The 19809-nt window shown below is 45.6% G+C and overlaps 1 non-coding gene across 1 annotated transcript; it reads right to left on the bottom strand.

Annotated features, from left to right (window-relative positions):
• Positions 1 to 6322: 6322 nt before the first annotated feature.
• TRNAG-GCC (transfer RNA glycine (anticodon GCC)) lies at positions 6323 to 6394 on the bottom strand. Its single transcript has one exon. It is a non-coding gene; the product is annotated as a tRNA-Gly (tRNA).
• Between the last annotated feature and the right edge of the window lie 13415 nt (positions 6395 to 19809).

Here is a 19809-nt window from a genome sequence, read left to right as displayed (position 1 = left end):
AGTCTGGTGCTCACACTAGAAGTACATTTTATGGGGGGTTGCTCGACTAATAAAGGTAAACAGGAATTGTTTTGGGAATTATCCCGCTGACCGGGTTATCCTGTACCGATAGACATCACAGGCAAAAGTTACCGACCGATTCGTTTCACTTTCTGGCTGCATGGCAGCGCTATGGTTGACGTTAAATGAATAACAACTTTCAATGTTTAAAATATATTCCACTCCGAAGAAGCCTCCAAACATCACGAACTAAAGAAGATCCGACTAACCTTTGAAGGCTATGCTAGCGACTGCGGCCTTATTGTCACAAGAAAAAGAAATCACTGAACACTGCGAGAAAGCACCACTTTACTTACCTCCGAAATACGTTTTGTTGGAATTTCGTCTTATCAAGCTGGTCCCGGGTATTTGAGTTAATGTCACTTGGTTATTCATTTTTCTTCTTGTGAATTCTCGTAGAGAGCCTCAGTGATAAACACTGAGGTTATGGAATTCACAGAGTCGGTACCACAGTCGTCAGGAATTGTGCTTATATAAGGGGTGTTTCTTCAGCGTTTCCGTGTTTAAACTCGATCAGAACAACATTGTACAGTCTTTGTCAAATACACAGTCCAAGGGGTTTGCTTCCATGCCGTGTAGCTGGGCCTTAAAGCGCATTTGACAGCCCTAAGGTTGGGAGGGTTGAGAACTTAATTTCCTTCCGCCTTCCGGAGATTAGGGTCCGTGAGTATGTAAGAGGAGCTGCACTGCAGGGCTCAGAAGCAGACTCCTTGGGCCGTATACTTTTGACAAAGACTGTACATCACACCACAACTAAGAAAAGCAATCCCATTATTTTGCTTCGAGTACTTATTCTTTCAACAAATGGGCTGTCTCCACCAGTTGCTTTGCTGGCTCCTTACAAAGTGAAAACTGCTCTCTAAGACAAGAACTTCTTCGCTTCTTTGCTGATCATGAAAAAAACATAACCTTCAAAACTAAAGGAGAAATCACTGCCGCTGAAAAATCCCCCCGACATTTCTTGTCTGGCTGTCGGCTTGGTCTAAAAAAGGAAAGAGTAGGGCCGCGAGAATACATGAGAAACAAAAAGAGAGAGAAAAATTTCAGAGGGCGCAACAATCGCCCACGATTGAAAAACGGAGCGTCGAGGGTGGAGGTCGCAACACGGCTATCGACGCACGGCTCTCGTGAGAGATGGTGTCTCTTCTCAGATTAACTCGGCAGAGCAACTCGAAAGAAGAGGGTGGCCGTTTTATTATTTTTCATGTTTCGTCCGAGTTGCGATTCCAGGATCGACCTACATACTGTCTTCTGGGGCGGGCCTCGACACGTCGAAATTTTCGCTCTTGTTTTGTTTGCCTTTTTTCTTTGCTTTCTTTTTTCTGTTGTTTCCTTTCTGCCGGCGCCATAAACCGTGTGGGTTTTGTGGGCAGGTCTTTCAGAGGTAATGGTGGATAGGCAGGGGGGGTTAAGGGTTAACGCAGCGAGATATACGAGGTGAAGAGAAAGAAAAGAAAAGGGGGGGGGGGGGGGGACACAGCGGTGCCGGTTGACGTCACGACGGGGATCGATGACGTCAGCGGGTTCCAAACCGGCGTCGAGCGCCAGATAGAGTGACGCAAGCGCTGACGTCTTTGCACCGCTGCCCGGGGATCTGGAACACGAAAGGCGACGGCGGGTCGCGCGGGACTCGAAGAGCGGATCAAGGTCGGCAGGTCGGCAACGTGCGCGCGTCGCAGAACGGTGTCTTAAAAAGGAGCGCTCGCTTCCACGTGCACTTTTTTCTTTATATTTATGTAACCTACTCTCCTGTGCCTTTTTAAAGTTGATTTACTTACCTGAATTTTATTTTCTTCTCGCACCGCCAACTCTTGGGCTCGGAGAATGAGTCGCGATTTTCGAAACACGTGCATGCGATTTTAGATGGTCGTTCGGATTTTCGTAGTGTGTAGCGTTCCCTCCGTTCTCCTGCGTTCGCTACTCATTGCTTATTTATGAAGACTCCGAGCACAGAATGCCGACTCTCCACTCTATGATAAAAGTGCCCAGCGTTGGGGAACTTGAAAACTGCCGTCAGCCAACCTGAAGACGCATTCACCAAGCAGCGTGTTACCTACGCAAGTTTCGCGACGGTGTGGTGTCTTTGTCGGTAGTATTTCGGTACATGGTTGTCGACCAATCGCGTGCCGGTGTGAATATGTGTGAGCCTTCGCATACGCTCTAAGCACTACTGAGCTCAACTAAGCCACAGTCCTCTTTCAGTCAATAAAACTGGGCTCGACTGAACGTAATGTGAAATCACTGCAGTTTTTATATCTCTGCAACTTGCAATAAAGGGTGCAGTCATTGAAATAGGCTTGGCCTCTGGTCTTACAACCACCGCACGAAGGGAGTCAATTTTAAGGGCGAACGCCTTTAGTAGCCTATACGCTTCAGCGGAAGCTAGGTATCTAAAGGTTTCGAAATATTTGGTATAATTAACATCATCATAATCCGCAGTAGTCAGGTGAAGACCACTGCCGGGTAGAGGCCAGTCACGGTGGCCTCTTATTGCCGCGATGATTTATAATGTCTATTTTTCTCATTTTCTCTGCCACCGGCACGCGGTCTTATAATTATGCTTGTCACGCGAGGAGCGGCCAGATACACCTGGAAGCCCTGTTGCCGTATACTCAGCTGTTTCTACTGTAACTCAAAAAGGCCGAACGGTGTGGTAATGGCTGTCTTCGGAATATCAGTGGGCTCCACACATCGAATCAGCAGGAGTCACTGTGATGGAACAAATAGAATGCTTAGAAAAAAAAAAGAGCGCGCGTTTCCACATCCAAAAGAGGAGTTAATCCCTGAGAAAGCCAGTACCAGATAAGTTTTCGTCATGTGGGGTTCCTTAAGGTGTAGAAAACTCTTACTAAAAGGGCACCTTTGAATCACCCTCACATCGGTATGCAGCCGCCGAAAGCGAAATCATGACGCATTGGTCTGTTTTCTTTTGCATTGATCTGGAGGCGTAAAAATATTGGTGAATGTAGAGGACAAAGTGGTCATTGCCAACGCCGATACGTCATCTTTGGTATGTGACGTGATGAAATCTGCTAAGCGTGTCGCCCAGCATGCTCGTTGGTACCTGTAATACGCGTCAATATTTGTACTTAGTTTCTCCTAAATTGCTCACGAATAAAGCCACTTATAAAAGTTCAATACCCAAGACCGTGTTCGTAAATCACGAGTACTGTTTAAGACGGCAACTAGAGGCTGACAGGGGCTCGGACAAGTTCTTGCACCGAGTGTAGCAAAATAAAATAATTTAGGTTTGAATAAATAATACTTCACTGGCTAGTAGACTCATCGAAAAGTTCACCGATTCATTCATTAATTGATTGATTGATTGATTGATTGATTGATTGATTGATTGATTGATTGATTGATTGATTGATTGATTGATTGATTGATTGCAGAAATTTCAAACGAAGTGAAGGTCCAAAACATGACTGAGGGTTATTGATAAGGTGAGTTATGAGAAGGCAAGTCAGGGCCGACAGAAAGGAAAAAAAAATTGTTAAATGATCTCAGCCTCCGTTGTAGTCATTCAGAATTCACTGGAAACGTGAAAAAGATAACCAGTAATCCATAACATTGTTCCAAATAGCAAACTTTCTACTCTGTTTCGACAAACGACTACTTCGCGCTAACGACAGCGTCATTCAGCCGGAGGCGTTATTTCTGAAAGTCCGTCAGTCAATATCACTTTCTTTCGTGAAAAGGCAAGCAGAAACGCCAAAGCAATGGACACAGCGCAGTTTCGGAAGCGCGAAGCATCTGGCAAAAATGGCTCTCCTATCGGAGGACATTAAAAGTACATTTAGAACGATTCCTCCATAATCGGCGCTCGGAGGATACAAAAGCGATTTTCGGGGTTGTTTCTTTTTCGGTTTAGGCCGCGCCAGTAGGGAAAAGATAAAAAATCGATATCCGCACTACTTACGCTCTCAAATTAGACGCGCTGTGAAAGTGCGGAACGTGGTAACAAGAGCCAGTTAAAAAAAAGAAAACAAAACAAAAATAAAACGACTCCTGCGCGAACGCTCACCACGGAAGGGGCTATTCCATAGGGCTTACAACGCCAGAGTTCGTTTGTTTCTGCTTTAGTTATCATCTCCGCCCTAAAAAATTTGTGTTTCATTAATGCAGTTGCTAGCATATTTAATTTTATTGATATATTTGCACTGTGCACACAAACCTCATTTTCACCGAGAACCGTGCAGTACTGTATGAGCTGGACCTGACGCCAGCTAAGAAGAACAGATTTTGAAAACTGGTCTGCAGGGTATAATTATTTGTGATTAGATGCTTGTTTGGTAATGAGATGATTAGCGGTCGAGACGGCGCCATTACTAATAATTATCATCCGCGATTTTTTTTTTAAATTTAGCCATCCATTGAACTTCGTAAGCCACTCTGTTCGACTGCGTTTTTGCTTAATTTTGAAAGATTTCTATAACGAACACCTGATGTGGTTGTTTAGATTATTTTTTAGTTTCTTCTCAAAGTAAGCCGATTGTTATTTCAACCACTCAGGTAATATATGCGTGCATTTGTCAGCGCGCTTTTTGTTACCTTAGAGGCCGTTGTTAAAAACGAAAAGATAACACGAAAAGTGTTGTCTAAGATGTTGTTGGCTCTCTTTACACCTTTCTTGATTATTATGGCTAAGTGCTTCGAGCCCCTACTTAATTTTATTGGATCGCCCTAATCAGAAGTGAAGATTTCACTGCACATTTATTTAGACATAGATGTGACCTTCTCATTGCTCGGACTGGCTAAAAGCAGCGTGTCGCATGTACTGCCAAGCCTGGGAAGTATTTGGGCTTCCGGCTTATACTTACCTTATTATGACGAAAGATAGGAAGCGATTTCACTGGCTGAACTGTAGTCATTGTGATGACTAATCCTTACTTCTATTAACAGGTTTCTCTGTGAATAAAAAAATACAAAAACTTCTCCAACTGTTGCTATCGAGCACACATCTTTCCTGCGTCCTTATAAAATAAAGGAGGCGTTACAGTTTCGTCACCAGTCGCATTGCTGCATTGTTTGGAAGTACTATTAGAAAACGCCACTCACTCACATTGACGTCGCTATTGGAACAGTGTCAAACGCGCTTCTGCAACTGTGCAACGCTCTCTTCTCGAATGAAAAGGAAGCAGTAGGAACACAATCGAAACATGAATGAAAATAAGGAACCAGCCGCTGAAGTTCGGCCTTCAACAAATAGGCACTTGCCACTTCTTTTTTACTGCTCGTCTACTTCGAGTGACAGACGGGCTGTTCTTTCTTGTTACCCATCTTTAAGTTGCTTCACTGTTTGCAGCGTCAACTGTTTCTCTTCCCTTCCTTTTTCTTTCCTTCTCTTTCCTTTCCTTCCCTTCCCTTCCTTCGTTATTTTTCTTTTCTTTCTTGCCTGCTTGCTTCCTTACTTTCTCGATTTCTTTTTTCCCCTTTTGTTCTCGCTTTTTATGTTCTTGCCTTTTTATTTCTATGTTTACTAATTTTCTTTCATTCTTTTCTTTTGGCACATATTTTGCATTTATTTCTGCGTTTTTAAACCTTCCCTCTCTTCGTTTCTTTTATTTTCCTCCTTTTCCTTTTTGCATCGAAACTTTGTCGCTTTCTTTTCCTTTTCTTCCCATATGAGACTTACGGAACAGTCTGCGGCTAGCAGGGCTTTATTTCCTGGAAAAACCGCAGCAGGCCGCTTTCCGCAGTATTTGACCTAGCTCGGACTTTCTTCCGGTTAGTGCGGCATAAATCTTCCCTTTCTTTACTTTTTGTTGGCCCTTCTTCTCCTTTTGTTTTTCGAATGCTGGGCTAGTCTGTCAGAATGCTTATCCGCTTGCGTGGTACAGTCGTGAGCAATGTCAGAGGGAAGAAACGTTTTGCGCAAGATTGCGAATTTTCCGATAACTTCTCTACTTAATTTGACATTGTCTTTTTGATATTAGAGGCCGAGAGGAAAACTAGTTAGGTATCAATTTGAAGATATCAATTTGGTGATATCAATTTGGTGATATCAATTTGAAGCGCGCCCACTGTTTAAATTTTGCGCTAAATTTTACGCAGAAAGGCAAAAACGATGCACGCACAATGGAGGCTATTATCTATGTTGGTTTGGCTTATGGGGGATTTAACGTCTCAAAGCGACTTAGGCTATGAGGGACGCCGTAGTGAAGGGCTCCGGAAATTTCGACCACCTGGGATTCTTTTACGTGCACTGACATCGCACAGCACACGGGCCTCTAGAATTTCGCCTCCATCGAAATTCGACCGCCGCGGCCGGGATCGAACCCGGGTCTTTCGGGCCGGCAGCCGAGCGCCATAACCACTCAGCCACCGCGGCGGCTTTATCTATGTGCAAGACCGTACCAGCTATAAAGCTTTACAGGAATGCTTGGTTGCCTGATGCGTAGCCTTTGAAAGCTACCGCCCCCTTCGACGCTGGCTGCTGACAAGCACATATGCTTTGTCACCTGTTGAATGAAACAATAGCTAGCATGTAGCTATGAGCCATTTTAATATTGCTCTGCCTGTTAGGCTGACTTAGTCTATTTACAGTATTTTTTTTTTGCTCGCATCCATTCCACTTATACTACCTTATGGGCTCTGATGGTATACTAAAAATCCTGAAGTGACACTCAGGTTCCACACTATTGGTATTGGAGGATAGCGTTAATGGGCCCCTTCACCGGTCTAGGGTCCCGTTAGCTATCGCCTCGCAGACACGGATATTGTTCTTTATTTCACCATCGCATAAAGCCTCAGCTACGCTTAGGAGTACAATACTATAAAATTAAAGATACCTCCCCCGCAAGTACTCCTCCTCTGTCGCCTAGGTTTCTCCTAGCTCCAGTCTGCTGAAAGGACCTATTAACGCTATCACGTCATAACCCTTAAGGCGCAGCGTATGCATTCCCTCAATGTTTTAAGTGTACTATTTGCGTAGCGTCAATAGGCTTGTGCGCTAAGCAGTAAGCGAGGTGCGTGGGCGCCATTAAAATCGGGGTGAAAGTATAAGCACATTTCAGCAAATAGCATTGAGGAAAAACTGCTTGCACTCCCGGTGGTACGACGAATTCTTTCGAGCTCTTTTAAATTACTCTGATAAAACTCGTTGTTTCACAAAGCTCACGTTAGCGAGTAAATGGAAGAGCACGCAGCTTTCCCTTTGTGTTTCCTGCCTTCAACAAATCCCTCGTAAATCCTTAAGAAATCCATGGGATTCAAGAAGCAAATGTTTTCGCAGTGCTATTTTCTTTTGGGAACTACACTCAGCGAGGAAAAGAAAATACAGCACAGCCTTAGAAATACGGAAACCTTCCTAGTGTTGTACCTTGGGAACTGAATAAATAATACAAAAGAAAAATAAGAGTACGAAGTATCGTGAGGGCAGTTATAGTTGAAACAGAGAACGAGGAAGAGAATATTCCTGAGCAGAAGAACAGCATGCAATTTTCCGCCTCATCTGCCGTCGCATTCCAGTGGAAACCGTTTTGAGCTCCCGTCGTCTGCCGAGGAAACGGTCGTGGTGGAGATGGCGTTGTGTGGGTAGGCATGGAACTTTCAGGTGTTCGTAGTTTAGTACAGTCTCAAGACAGCCGTTGTTAAAGTCTTGTTGAAATTTAGTATCACTTCAACAGGACCGTAGCTGAAGGGCATAACTACGAAACGCTTTCAATCTGAAGACAGTTGAAAAGCTCAGTGGACAAACCTGACCAATGGGAGCGGACATTTGAGATAGTTTCGAGAATACCTTCAAATTAAGAAAGTTCCTCAAGAATTGCTTTAGGTTAAGAGACCACTTGAGAAGAGGCTAACCAACATTTAATTTATGGTCGATTTCGTAGTGGAAGAGGTGCAGAAACGAACTGTTTCAGAATAGGAAGGCACTTATGTTTGTGGGTCATATGGAACATGGCTAAACATCAGCACCAGATGAAAAAAAAAAGTGCATCAGAGTTCAACAAGCAGCCCAAAGTTTAGAACGAGCTATCAACTGTAAACCTAGTTGTAATGGCATAATGTGGGTCCTACAGTAGAAATGCATGCTAAATAAATGACTGAGTGACAGATCGGCATGTCTGCAATTTTACACCTGTGGTGAACGCTTTAAACTTTCTGCGCAGGAAACAGTTTAAGGAAAGACATTGAGCAAATTGTGTTCACATGCCTGATTTTTGCCAAAATGCTGTCAATAGTTAGTCGCAGACAACTGACAGAAAAGGCAAGCTATCAGCCGCCAAGATCTTGCTATATTTTGGCGCAGATTCAAGCAAAAGTAAGACATCAGGAGTGAAAGCAAGTGCCACGCATCCCTCTATGTCGTGATTGAGCCGTCGCCTCTTAGTCCATGGAGTTCGTTTTGGGTAGGCCATGGCCACGAAAATTTGACCGAAATTATCTTTCAAAGTAAAGACATAATCGCTATGTACAAACAAGTGCTGAACTGATCGGGAATCTGCATATTCTAAAATGATCTTATGAGGTTTCCTTGAGGAAACTAGCAGCATTCTTGCGTGGATGCAGGATAGCAATATCGTTGATGTGGTCACGGTTTTACCTATATGAGACCTTAAGCTGTGGCATCGCGGTCTACACGATCCAAAGGAAATCTATAGAGTCATGATATTAAAGGCGGCAGCCACCTGAGCGCTGCACAGAGTGCTTTGTCTCCTCCTCCGCCCCCTCCCCCGCTATCCTTTTTTACTTAATCCTCAACACCATACGCCTCGACCTCTTCAGGGACAAGTAGGGAAATGCATCACAAAAGCTCCGGCAGACTTGGCTTTCATGCTTGAAGGTCCCCGTGAAGCCCATAAAGCAAATACCCTGAGTCAATACCAACACCACAGTTTAAGGCCTGTCACACTGTCACTGGAATAACGACGGCCAGAACTATAGGAGTCACGTTAAAGCAACGGCTCATTTTTTTTTTCTATAACTTCTACCTTGGTCACGCCATAATTAGGGGCGGACACCCAACGAGGCAGAGGCGGCAGGCAGAGTACGCGCTTGGGCTGCCTGGAAACTGAGTTTTAATGGAGTGCTTGGGTGTTATTAACCCGTCAAGAAGCAGTAGTCAAGGCGAGGATGCACTTACAACAGAGACTGTTGCCTGCTGCACTCTGCAACGCAAGGCTACTCACGAGATGAGAAACAGAAAAGAAATATAAATTAATAAAAACATAGCGCGAATTAGTTTGTACATGTCTATTTCTTGTCTCCTCAGTAGAATAGTGTCGCAGGGCACAGAAAGCAAGATGTAGAACCAACTAGCTGTTGTTTTTGCATTGACAATAGACAATTATTCGTTTACTCCACGTTAAACCAAGCAAAAATATATTTACTCTGGCCGACAGCAGCTTTCGTCCGATTTCCTCAACCCGAGTGGCCACTGACAATACATCTGACATATCGCAGTTTCCATTGATATATATAAAAAAAAGACAGTCGAAGGAAGTTCGCACTACTACCATTCACCTAGCCTGCATTTCCGCCTTGCCCCGCGTTCCGCTCAGGCTGTCGCCTGGGGCGCACAATGCCGGCGTTGTCGATTTCTCCGACGGCACTATGCAGGGCCTGGACGGAGTGAATCCAGGGAAGCGGCAGGCAGATTCAACTTCGCACGCGGTGGCGGGAGAGAAGCCGCGAGCGCAGCGAACAACGGGCGAGCACGCGTATGTCGGCGGCGATTTTAATATACAGGCGACGTGACGGTGAAATAAGAGGGAGGGGGAGGGGGCGACGGCTGAGCCAGAGTCCTACTTCGAGGATTTTGTCGGTATACTGCTGCTGCTGGTGCAGCTGGCTCGCCTAACGTCGGTGTCCACGGAATGCCTCCAGAATGCCGCCAGCCATTGTGTGCCTCCTGAACCCACGACGCGTTCGACGTGCCCTTTCCCTCTTACAAGAGATGAACACGTTCCTCTCTCTCTCGCAAAGCGGGGCACGCATGAAATTGCGTCGGCTGCGTCGCTCGCAGCTTTGGCGGTGGTGAGCGCTGAGGATGAATTGTACAGAGAAGGGTTTTATTTATTTGTATTGTTTACGCGGCCGGCGAGCTCTGCTCCTCAGACGTGAGATATGCACTGCCTCGTACTTGTGGGTGAGGAGGAATGCGCGCTGCTGTCACTGCACCATAGTCGACCTTGGTACTGTGCAGTCTTCTCAGCGAGCGGACGCTTTAATATCTCGGTGCCGTCGTATGTACCCTCACACGTAGACGCATTGCTGCCCTGGAAAACGCGATGCCTGTACGGTTACCAGCTTCCGAGCCCCGTTTTCCTCGTCCCTCCTTTTCTCATTCCTTTTACCATTCCTCACTGCAAATTCTCTAAAGCGCCTTTACGGAACGTGGTTCTCCCAAAGCGCTTAGGGTGGGTGATTGCCGGTCACTTCGGCTTGTTCGGTAGGTTAGCAGTCGCAGTGGAGCCAAAACTTCTTTTTTTCTCTCTCACACCCCTTAATTGACGGCTTGAGATGGTGACGCAATGCTCGCAATCAAAAGAGCAGTCCCTGGTTTAAGCTAGCTGACACGATTCCTGCTCAGGGTTCATCTGTCTGCAAAGTCTTTCGTTTCTTGAGAAAGTGACGGTTGTACTAGGCCCGATCATCTCAATTATGCAACCACAATTGCGCCGGGCCTTACGTTGATCTATATACTCTGTATTATCGTTATTTTTATGTCCACTATTTACATTTTACCGGTTGTAGTAATTGAAGGACAAATTGATCTCCAAAAATATGTGCATTGTCTTTCTCTCGCCAAAAGGTGCTTCCCTGCCACAGGGAATATCCAAGTTAGTTACTTCATGCCTTTTTCATGGTTCCGTAAAAGTTGTAACTGAAAAACTGCTAGGCGGCAATTTCGCGTATTTCAGCCTTGCTGACATTGCACACTGAAGTAATGAACGATAGCACGAAATGCATATGACCAAAGAGCAGCTTAAATGAAGAAGATAAAGAAAGTGAGCTTAACATTTACTGACAACGAGAAGCAGGAAAAGTGAACAGGCGTACGTGCGCAAACATTCGCGTTCTATAGACACTTTCTTCCCAGCTTTGGATAGGGCAACGAGTAAGCTGAAGGAAAAAATTTGGCGGAAACGAGTTCGCCTTATGAGTATGGCGTGATAGCGTTAAATGCTTCCTATGAAAGAGTCTGTGGATGAGTTTGCAAGTCATCCAGTGACTCTACCCTACGATCGCTTGGGGGTCCCCTAGCCCACTCTTTTGCAGGCATCGACACAGTTGTTGCCATCACATACTGCTTTATTACGCATCATCATCATCGTTGCCTGACAACGCCCTCTATAGTACAAAGGCCTCTTCTATATCTCTCCAATTAACCTTGTACACTGCCAGTTGCGGCCGCCCTTCCACGCAGACTTCTTAATTCTTTACCTCTGAACATAATTGTTCATAATGTTTGGCGACGCAAATTAATGGCCTTAACTTATTTCTACTGTAATGTAATACGCCTATTGTGAGGTTTGAGGTGTTTGTACAAGGCCTTCACTTGTCTCAAAGAACAAACGTTCTTCAGTGCTGTAGCGGTGTAGCCTGCTCGATTCGCGACCCAAAGGACAGTGGTTCGATTACGCTTGACAATATATTTTATTATTTTCAGCGAAATTGATTTTCTACGCCACTACACTTTCGACAAATCACGATTTTCCAGTCAGAACCACGCCGGCGCCGGGTTTTTAGCCGAACAGGACCTTTAGCGCCATCTCGTTAATAATGCGGGCCGAAGTTCCTGAAAGGAATCGGCGGTAATATTGGTCTTTCCCACAAAAAGGAATAGAATTCGCAATGGCTTACTTGGCTAACCATGGAATTCAGCGATAAGCAAGCACGCTTGCTATAAGCGCCTGAGGCTCGTCCACGGCAGCTCCGCTACACGGTCACGACAGCCGTTCTATATATATGCCCACACGACCACGTGGCTATGACGTGGTATCACACGGTTTTACGACACCCCCCCATTTGAAGTCATCACGTGGCTTGACATCACCCCTAAGGATGTTTTAAGGTCAAATGTCAACCCGAAGGTCACCCTATGTCAAAGGTGAACTAAAGGTCATGTGTCAAGGTCAGGGGTCAAGGGTTCGACAGCATAACTGTACCACATACGGTCATACACGGCTAACGTGGTTGGGCTGAAGGTCGTTCAAGGTCATTCTCCGGCCTACGCGACGACTACTTTCCCCAGCGGAGTGAAGCTTTTCGCTTCAAAAACTAAACAAGAAAATAAAAGCAAGCGTAGAGCCATTTCGGTGCTTCCGACGGCCTCACGAACGCCATCCAGGCGGAAACGCCAAAAACCGCATCCAGCCAGACCATTGCTGCGCCGAGGATCGCAATAGACCTGCCTCTCCTGCTTCCACAAAAAGGGAAGCCCCACAAATAATTCGTTCACTTTTTTATTTATTTCCAACGCGAACCAGCGACCAACAAGCAAGACATCAGTCGCATATGGCCATTAACTTGGCTCTCTTATCGTTTCCTTCTTCAGCCTCTTTCTTATTTTTTTTTCGTGTTTGGGTTCGCGTCTGTTCTGTGCGTGTTTGCGTGGTGCGCTCACCGTGTTGCGTCAAGGGTGGCGTATAGTGTGACGTACAGCGCAGGAAATTTTTCAGAGCGTCCGGTTTCCTCGGACGTCGTTAGTAATCCGATAAGAGCATCGGAAACGTCCTGCAGAAGCTTCCTCGTTTCTAGGACGATCGGGAACGGTTTGATTTCTTTCTTTCCTTGGTCAGGAGTAACGACTACCTTCCTCTGGCTTTTCTCAGCTGCTCGTGTATGTAATTTCCTCGAATGGTGCGGCGGCCGAACCGGAAGAGTCTGGTTTCGATGAAAGCAGAACAGAGCGAAGCCGTCGGCAGTATCATTCGCTCTCTCTCTCTGGCGTAACGCACTCTCGTTTTGATCACGTTGTTGTTATCGTCTTTGTCGCAAATCCAGTTAAAAATGTTCCGAAAACCATCTTTTATCTGTCAACAATACAATGAACAGTTTTTGAGCATCCTAACCGTATATAAATGTGTCGTTCTGGTATTATCTCAGTTCTTACTGAATCGCCAATATTACTAAAAATACTCCCAGTTCACGGAATGTGACGGACGGGTCTGTCTCGTCTTATCAGGTAACATAAAACGTAGAAAATAAGCCACAGCTGTCTCGCCTAGTTGGCAGCCGAAACGTCGACAGGTTGACTAGAAATTAATCCGTCTGGTGAATGAAAAGTGAGTTGGTTGCTTCCCGTCGACTTTTCTTCCTTCTATATTGCAAATTCCGCAATTGAGACAACGTGAGACAAAAACAAAAATAAAGACTTAGGCAACAAGCCTCTCTCTATGGTTGTAAAATAGATTGCAACGTGGGCAGTGATTTTGGATGATTCCATTCACTGTCGCCAGCCTAATTCTGGCTGCTGCAACCTCAGCATTTTATAAAAGGTTACTGACGGACACTTGAAAGTATGCGGTATGAAATGCTTGTTATTTTCATCATCTTGGCTGATAAGGATCCTCTGTTTATCACAAGCGGGCGCTCAGGAAGGCACGTACAACGAAGTGCCCCTGTTTATTTTGTTGATCCGTAGTATGCGTTGCAGTGGATTGAACTTGGCTACTGCCTAAGTCCCTGGCCCCGTGGTTCCGTCAGTCGTCACCCATGTTTGATTGAGTCCCAGAACGAACTCGAAAGGGCTTCTACCGCTGGGTAGTGAGACAGGGAGAGATAACTTAAATCAGTACGTGATTAGATGAGCCCACTCGACAGCTATGCCCTGCTTACCTTGGGCTTTTATGTAGTTACTCCCGCTGCCTTAGTTTATACAGACTCTTCTTTTAGTTTTCTTTCCGCATTGAACGAGAGAAGAAAACGGCCGTACGTTTGCGCCGCCCAGTGGGGCTTCTGCCTCAGCGCACGGTATAGCCTTCGCAGTTGCGAGTCAATTTCACGAAACCGGGAACCGGAATCGCCTTCACCGGAGCGTTGGAATGCACCGGCTTGCGCTCCCACTTAGCAGCACGGCGCTGTCTTTTTCCCCGCGGGAGCAGAGCAACACAGTGGACCGGGCGGCTGCGAGACAGTCAGCGGAGTTTGTGCCGACCGCGCGGTTTGCTCCTGGCAAACTTCTTTTCTTCCTGTTGTAGGTCAGAACAAAAGCACTCAGCGCTGGTGAAGCTGGAGCCGGGGCTTTGGATGATCAGTTTCGGAGAATCGCCGAGTGTTTCTCCGCGTAAAGAGATTTTCTTATTGGTCGACGCCTTGAAGAGGAAGAGTGTGCCTATACTCAAGGGACGCTCGGTGCAACTTGCTCCAATATGTCTTCGTAGTAAAAATCTATTATCGGTTTTTGGCGGCTGTTTTGGCTTTCGCTTGGCAGCAAGAAACGTTGTAGTGCTGCAGAACTTGAAGTCGAAAATGAAATACAGTCGTACCTGGTTGTAACAAAAAAGGTTTATAGCGAAATATTAGATGCAATGAAGGAATAATAAGTTCCATTCGAAGCTCGGTCAACACGCGCTATAACGAAGCTACGGTTATACCGAAATAATCGCCGGGCCCTTTCAACTTCCTAATACTGATGTTCAAATGTATTTTGCTTGCCACTAGATTCAAGCACTTGACGTTTACAAAAATTATATAAAGTGCACTTAGGACAACAGACAAGGGAGACCAAACAACAAAAGCGCTTGTGTTGTTTGGTCTCCCTTGTCTGTTGTCCTAAGTGCGCTTTATATAACTTTTGAAAATGAAAAACCAACTAGCCCAGATGTCAATTCTACTTGACGTTTACAATGACGTGGAAAGAATTGTTGACTGTGGGATCACTGTTTGGAAGTCAATGGCAGCGCTGAGTAGCCTCCAAGATGAGCAAACAAAAACGGTATAGACGCCACCGCAGTTTCCTACTGAGAACGTCCAGCGGCAGCGGCATGTGTATTTCAGTTATTGGCATTTGCTAGCATTTAAAAGATATGTTTTTATTGAGTGTAGCCTCGATGTCGTTACAATGTGTGAAAAAACCGGCCTAGGTCATGATCAGTTTGTTTTTCTTGCGTCCATTTAACGGCAGCATCAATGTATATTTCGTGCGCTGAGAATAGTGCGCCAGAGAGAGAGAGAGAGAAAGGAATACAAACGGAAAGTCAGGGAGGTTAACTAGGCAGCGCCCGGTATGCTACCCTACACGTGGGAAGGGGAACGGAGGGAGAGATAGAAAGGGAAGAGAACAAAGGAAGATGATCACTTTTCCACATGTCCGTTGGCCATTACTTGTAGGGTACACAGAGCACACACTGACAGTTCACAACCTTGCACTCAGTCCTGAGTCCTTCAAGAACTATAGTGCGCCAGTTTTTGTGAAATAACAACGAGTTCAAATGCACAGTACAAACACTTCTGAAATTGAATTCATCGTAAATCCTTTTCACATTAATTGAATGCGATGGATTTAGGTGAAGAAAAGTACTACCGTCATTCAACACACGAATCGTGTAATTGTTGTTTTTAACTGATATTAAACGTTTAAGCAATGCAGATTCAATGGTACCGCTTCGGATGACCACTGCGTCGACCACGACCACGCATCGAAGATAAGTGTCGCAGACGTAGAAGAACCCAGAGCTGAGGCTTCTCGTTGTCTGCCTTCGGTCTCATGCACAGCTACAATGTACACGTTGACGCTCTGAAAAGCGCAGCCATTCCGCTCGCGCGTTCAAGCTAGACGTAGATGTCACGGTACCTGCAGAAAGAGCAACTTAAATTCTAATCATGTGGTCATCTTCCATAGCTACTACGTGATAACTTAAATATTCTCCAGCTTAAATTTCACTTCTGTCGAACACAAACGCAACCAAACAAGTTAAGGCAGCTCAAAAGCAATTCATCAGAAATTCAACAGGCATTCTTCTCACGATGTGAGAGAGAGAAGACTTTGATGGCCGGAGAGGTTGAGAGGTCGGCCTAAGAAAAGTGTCTCCGGCCTGCTATCGCCTGAACGTTTTTCTGGCCCACACTGGGGAAGGGGGACGGAAAGAGATTAGACAACAGCGTAGTGCGAGGTAGCGGTGCCTTAATATATGGCTTACATACAGTGCCGGTTCTAACATATCGCACTGTGAACCTGTTGAAGCAGTCACAGACATAATAGTATTAAAGTCATTCCTACAACCTGTTTCGTTGAACGCAGACGATGATATATTGCAACCTTTCGTTAACCCGTGCGCATTGGAAGCACTTAGGCGCCGTGCTTCTGAACGCCTACTGTGCCTTCTCCAACGCTGCGTAATTTTAGTCAGTCACAGAGTAAACCTCGGCGGGATTGTTTCGTTTATTTTTTTTTCTTCACGTTTGCTCTTACTCTCTTTGTTCGCAGAGCACGCGTGCGCTAGCCACATTGTGGAGGGGGGGGGGCACTGAGCGCGCCAAAAGCCATCTGGTCGAGCTGAGTTACTGGTTTTTTTTTTCCCCACAGAACTATTGGCTGGACCGCTTCATTAGGCTTAGCTGGCCGCTCGCATCTGGTCCCGGGCTCCATTGATCCGAGCGGCGAAACGTGAGAACGCGGTGTGATCCACAGCAACAACTTTACAGAAGGCGCGGAGGAACAGATGAGAGAGAGGTTAAGAACACACTGAGAGCTAGAACGCGTTAATTCGGGTTAAACTCTGTGCGCGACTATGATGTGCACAGTCAGAACCATTATGACGGTTATCACTTTATGCCTATTGCTTGCAGTTAAAATGCTCTACCGAAGATTATTATTTCGAGAATCCTGAACAATGTACTCCATAAGCAAAGCAGGCCTTTGTTTCGTGTGTGCTGCACCCAGTGTTGAGCAGCACAAACATGACGTTCACCTAAACAAAAGCTTTTCTGTGTGTTCTGCCAACGAAAAACATATCACGTTCAGACTGATTGCGACTGTTACACAGCTGTTGTGCGTTGATGTCTTCGTTTCGTTATTGGGTGGTTTGTGGTCTTGGTCCCGCGGAACGATTCGCCCGTTACAGGCCCGCCGCGTCGACGAAAATAATACTGACGCTGCATCTTCGCTATGGGTCAGAGTCTGTGCAGACGCCCACAACACCTACTGAAACAAAAGAGACCAAACGGTTCAATTACAAAATGACAGGAGAGCGTAGATGTAGAGAGCCCACGAAGTCTAAGACATGCGTGGGTAGGTTCAAGTCTGTTCTGTTCGGCTCTGAGGTAACGGCGCACTTCAGGCTGCCGTCGCCCCTCAGGGGATTTCACTATGATCGAACTCCCTAGTTCAATCGCGTGTGTGTGCTTTCAACCTTTACGAACGTCTGTTCTCTTTTTTTTCTTTTCGCGACTAACTTCTTTAGCGGTCTCTTACGTAGTTTTAGGTAGGCGATTCCTAATCGATTGGTTTGAATCTATTTCATTTTCTTCTTCGTGAGGAAATTTCTGGGATCTAGCCACTCTGAACACGCCGAAAAAAAAGTGCAACTTGCGCCGATATTGCAGGGCAGAAAATAGGCGGCGGGGGAAAGGAGGTGCAATCTCGGTATACCCTTTGCTTATCCGATCTCGACAGGTAAGGCTTCCGTTTTTCTTGCTATCAGAGACGTCGCAGGGAAGGATCTGAGATCAGTTTCGACGAAGTGAGCTGCTTTTCCTGCATCAAAATGAAAAGATACAGGCGCACGTTTGCCCATTCTTGTTCTATCGAAACACTTTCGCCGCTGATGAGTAACGACTCCAGAAACGTTTCAGCACAGTATGCGAGCACCACAAACGGTGAACTAATTTGGAAGGCCAACTAGCGAATGAGACTTTAACTGAGGCAGTTCGCGATAAGCGTCCTTCTAGAACGTAATTTAGTTGAGGATTTTAATCTGAGAAGCACCGAAGGGGCAGGGAGCCCCGAGCTAGGGGAAGAAAGGAGGTGTTCGCCCCCCAACATTTTGCCAGATGGGGCAGTCTCGCCCAGTCTCCAACTGCTTGCACTCAGATCATACTTCTGACAGGGACTTCTATTTTTAGGACGTTATAAATGTCAAGCGCGATGGGGCTCAGGTAGTTTAATCGTAAGCAGTAGTAAATAAAGCATTTCGTTTCAAAAGCCAAACCAAATCTTCCCCTTAACGAAGTCTTTCATTGTCTGACCACTGTTCATGAGCATGGCTGGCAGAACTGAAACATACTATGCGCAAATTTTTTTTTCAATGCAGCCGATCACTCCTCGTTTCTACATCTTTATGAAACTGCCCATCTTATTTCGAGTTTTATTTTCATTAACAAATACACCTTCCAACAGTGCGAAATACGGAAAAAATGGAATAAAAACTTTAACATTCAACTAAAGGGAATGAATTAAACATAACAAAACTTACTCGAAGTCGGGCCAACCCTCTCAAAAAAAAAAAAACTTCCGGAGTGCATGAGGGAGGGTACGGCGTGTCACGCGGTGATTGGACTGCGTCACGCCACCCGTGACACTGTCTGAACCCGCCAGTCACAGGGCTGCTGCGTCCGTGGTCAACACGAATGCTGACACATACTCTGAGGCTTTAATCACGCTGACCATCCATAACTTTTTATCTTCTCATTTCTGCATTGTACAATTGTTGGTTTTGCTTCATAGTTTTATTTATTAATCCGGGAATTTCTGCGTTAACGTATTTTTCGACAATCGTCAAAGTACATAAGAAAATTCAAATTTTCGCAAGCGACACTGGAGAGTGAGAGGTTTATGGTAACATCTTACCAGGGTATATAAAGTATGCCGAGAGTACTTTGTTCACAGAAGACTCATTACGCTATAGAAAGAACCACGCCGGCACTGTTCTGTGTTCCGAACGCGAAATCTCTCTTTCACGAAGCGACGCTATGCCACCGTTAAGAGGACTCTCATTTTCAGTGAATTCTCCTTAGGTCGTACTCGCATTATATTATCATTCTCTTAATCTCAATCGACTTTTTGATCACGTCAACACACGCTATAAAATAATATCCCGTTATTATGAATTTCGCGTCATTAGAACAAGTCTCAAGTTTCTTTCTTGTTTGAATAATAGACGCGGGATGTATACAAGCAAGAGAGGCCTGGTTTCACACAGCCAAGTTCTCCGTAGAGTGTTAACCGAACTGCAGCCCCCTTTCAAGGAAGCAGCGCAGCAAACTGGACTGCACTTGCTAGAGCAGGCTATTTTACTGGGACAAGACGCGAGTCTTTCCTCGGTGTTTCTTCGGCTTCCGCATCGATCGGACCCCTGCGCCGCAAGCAAGATCTTTTCTGCTCCGGGAAACAAAATCACCGCTCCGCTGGCTTGCTCGAAGCCATCCACTCGCAACTCGAAAGAGCGCCAACGAGGCATGGTGCGGTAAAGAAGGTGTTTAAGATATTTCCAAAGACTCGAGAGTCCGCCACTCTTGCTTAAACTCAAGCCTGGCTCACCCTCTCCTCTCCGTCCTCCCCCCCCCCCCCCCCCCCCCTTGGTGTCCGTTTAAGGACTTTTTTGTTTGTTTTCATACATGCCGGACTGCCTCGAAGTAGTCGGAAAGCGTTTATTTGGAGTTCGCCTTACTCAAGTGCCATAAGTATACAGAATTCTTCCGTTGTTTTCTGTTTTTTTCAATTGTAGTATGCACGTATGAAGCCCTGGTCACGGCTTCGTTTCTTTAAAAAAAATTTTCGTACCACTGTCTGGGTTTTTTGATCACGAGTGAAACCGAGTTCAGACCATTTTTCTGACCGCGAACGGTCGAACTCGC

This window comes from Amblyomma americanum, chromosome 10 (genome assembly GCF_052857255.1).
Source record: "Amblyomma americanum isolate KBUSLIRL-KWMA chromosome 10, ASM5285725v1, whole genome shotgun sequence".
Taxonomy (NCBI): Eukaryota; Metazoa; Arthropoda; class Arachnida; order Ixodida; family Ixodidae; genus Amblyomma; species Amblyomma americanum.
This window is presented reverse-complemented; position numbering and strand designations above follow the sequence as displayed.